Source organism: Helianthus annuus, chromosome 4 (genome assembly GCF_002127325.2).
Source record: "Helianthus annuus cultivar XRQ/B chromosome 4, HanXRQr2.0-SUNRISE, whole genome shotgun sequence".
Taxonomy (NCBI): Eukaryota; Viridiplantae; Streptophyta; class Magnoliopsida; order Asterales; family Asteraceae; genus Helianthus; species Helianthus annuus.
The window spans coordinates 26,899,156-26,903,002 of NC_035436.2; positions in this window are offsets into that span (position 1 = coordinate 26,899,156).

A 3,847-nucleotide genomic window follows, 5' to 3' on the forward strand; every position below is an offset into this window, starting at 1 on the left:
AACAGTGTGCATGTGTAGCTGGTCTCGAGTCGAGACTAGAGATCTCGAGTCGCAACAAAGGAGGTCTCGAGTTGTCATGGTCTGGTCGAGACTTCACGGTCTCGAGTCGCAATCGGACTCGCAAACGCTGGTCTCGAGTTATGTTGTTTGTTTGCGAGTGTTGTGGTCTCGAGTCGAGACTAAGGGTTCTCGACTCGCAACCCGTGTCGAGACTAGCAGCTTGTAACAGTTTCCTTATTATCAGCTCAATCAGTTCCGTAATATCAGCAAACAGATTAGGCAGCTTCGCAATTTAGATCAATCAACAAATCAACAGTTTCAAACTTAGTTACTATTCGATCAAACAAGGGTTTTATCCAGGAATCATGCATATTCATACTCGTTCATATCATTAACATCAAGGACAATCACAATCAGATCATACTCATACATGTAACAGCCGATTTTATCATTCATTCGGTTCTAAATCATGCAATCCTATCAATATGTATGTGAGCCGATTAACATGAACACTAAGAAACATCATAGTCAATCATGCTAACAGAAATTCTAGATCATGCAATCCGATTAATAACAACATCATCACATAAAGCATGCTTATCACAACATCCATAAACATGAAATCGGTAAACACACACTAACCGGTTAGAGAAGGAATGATCCGAAACAAAACTTCGAGAGAGATGGGGTGTTCGGCTGCCTTGGTTCCGAGTCGAGAGAGAGAGTGTGTTCTAGGGTTTGTGTGTGTGAGGATGTTTTGTAAAAGTGTGAGATAGTTACCACATCTCAAAGTTTATGCGATTAGGGGATGGGCCGAACCCTTTCTTGGACTGCCCCATGGTCTCGAGTCGGATGTGTGTGAACCGAATGGGCTTGTGTAGTCGAGTGGATCATGCAAGCATATAAACAAATATTCGCAATTTCACACAAGGCACGTATAGCATGTTATTCAAGTAGAGTTCACATAATCACGTAACGTTACACAAAATAGGTTCGAAGTACGAGTTGTCACATTATCCCCAACTTAAAAGAAATTTCGTCCCGAAATTTGGTACGCACTCACTGAGGAAGCTAGGTAAGTTGTATCGTTCACTGGTTTTCCTGGGGTGTCACAGTTTCCTTTTCTTCGTTACTTAATTTTGGCTCAGTATTTGAACACGGAGAAGTTTCATCAATATGCGTTTTCTCAATGCATTTGTCATGTGAAACTAATTCAGGTTCATTATCGGAACATGTAGAAGTCTCATCAATATGCATTTCCTCAACGCATTTATCATGTGAAGCTGATTCAGGTTCAATTTCTACTACAGTTTCCAATGGGGTCCCACTAGATTCAACATTAGGGACACCCACTGAGACAGATTCAGAAGAAGAATCAGGATACACTTGATTTTCTTGAGAAGTCGTTTCAGTGGTTTCACTGAATGCGTCCTGAGGGACCTCACCTGTAACATTTTCATGAACTGAAACATTAGAAACGTTAGAATCACACACATTAGCTGAAAAACAATCATCACACACTTATTGTTCAAATTATCAACACAAACATCATCAGTTTTGCCCAAAACAACAGGCTCACAAGACGAAACATAAGCAGAAAACGACGCAAATAAAGAACGACTAAAAGCAATGTCAGACTCAGTTGGTTCAGAATAAGGGTCAAAATAAGATTCAGAATTATTTGAAAAAACGACTGGTTCACTCCCATGAACATCTCCACACTTTACTTCAAAAATATCATCTGCACATGAAGATGAAACGTTAGGATCAATTGAGCCTTTGGAAACAAAATTTAATGGAGTAGACTTCTGTTTCTCAACTTGTCTGTCATGAGACGACGACTTATTATTTTTAGAACCATAAGTCATTTTACTCTCATTTATAATTATCATTATATGGAGGAGGAGTCTGATTGTAACCCAAACCACGCCCTTTCTTTTCCTTGTACGCAAGCTGTTGATCACATAAATTTTTGACTAGTTTACTGGAAGAATCAATTTTTTTAATGTTGAGCTCATTAATTTGATAATATCTTCCAGTTCCTTAGTCACATCGCACAGTTTTTCTTGAACGTATAGGAGTTGAGATGATTTTACACTGACATCATCTTTGAGTTTGATAATGTCTTCTCGCTGAGCTTCGATTTTTTCTTTGTAAAGTTTTTCATTTTTCGATAAAGTAAAGTTTTTATTTTTTATGTCTTGATAATCTTGAATTAGCTCAGCGTTGTGCATTCTATAAACCTCAACTCTTTCTTTACATTCAGGAGTACAGAAAGCAGACAGTACCTCTTCTTTGGTTAGACCTTTAACAGGAGCTGAAAGGATCTGAGTCATGAAAGCAAAGTTTTCAGCAGTAGTCTCTTCCTCGGGCTTAGAGTTTTGATCACTTGAGGTCATGAAAGCAATGTTATTCGAAGCAGCTTGATTTTCTGGAGCTGAGATGTTCAGACGCTCAATTTCAGAAGTCCAATCAAAGTTGATGTTGGGCTGAACCACCAGGGCTTGTGCTAATCCTTGCGGTTGAGGGCTTCCAGTAGCAGCAGCATCCGTTATACTAGCAGTGGTCACAAGAGCTCTTTCTCGATTAGGTGTTACAGGCTGTGCAGGAGTTTGTTCTCTATTCATCAGAGGCTTTGTGCAATTTCGAGCATAATGCCCTTCCTCATGACAGTTGTAACAGCGTAAGTTAAAAGGCACCTTAGCAGCTCCATTCCAGGCAGTCCCCCACCTGTTTTTACCTGTTCTTTTCACAAACTTTTGAGCCCTGAAGGCAGCCATTGCCAGCTGCCAGGTGATGTCCATTTCTTCAACATCATCAGGATGGACCTGTGACAAGTCATCGGGACACCATTTTGGAGGATCAAGTTTTCCTGCAACGAAGGCGTTCAAACAGTTTATAACAGAGGCTGCGATGTCCAAATTTTCTTTTGACTATTTACTAAAGAAAGCTATCATCTCATTATTCACAATGGAAGCGGGAGCTGCAGAAGAAGTATTCACAGCAGAAGCGGAAGCAGCAGTGGAAGATGATGTGGCCGCTCGTGCAGAAGACCCAGAGTAATAAACGTTTGCAGAAGTAGGAGCAGCTTTAGCAGATGCAGCATTGCTAAACATTTGAAATCCTCTTTGAGATAAAAGGGCTGTGTTGTCATTGGTTGACGAGGTTGGAGCAATAGTGAATCCTGCAGCTAGCAAGCTGTTTTTATGATTGGTTTCTCGTTGTTTATCATCCAGTTCACATGCTTTGATATGGGAAATCATTTCTGACAAACTGCACCTAGCAAGATCCTTCGTTTTCTTGATCATTGCAACATGATGATCCCAGCTTTTAGGTAGCGCATTCAAGAGTTGCCTATTTGTTGAAGCATTTGATGTATGAATTTCTTCCATCTGCATTTGAGTGACCAGTTTGACAAACCTCTGAAGTTGATTATCAATGGTTTCCCCATAAATGTGATTGAAATTATTGAAGTTTTGTCTGAGCAAGTTTCTTCGGCTCTCCTTCATGTCTTCATTTCCGTCGTAGACATCGATCAACGATTCCCACAGTTCCTTGGCAGATTTGCAAGTGCGAAAGCCAATAGCTATATCTGGGCCCAATCCCAAGGTCAGATACGACAACGCTCTGTCGTCCTCTTCAATTATGCTGAAATCCTCTTCAGTATACTCACTCTTAGCTTTTTTAACCTTTAGACCTAGTTCAGTAGGACTGTCTGTCATTATCTCCCTGGGACCTCTCATAATACTTCTCCAAATTTTTGAATCCTTAACCTTCACATGTTGTTCAAAGCGCCATTTCCATTCCGGCAAATCATTTGCATCAGTTAACCTTGGAATGCGTGTAG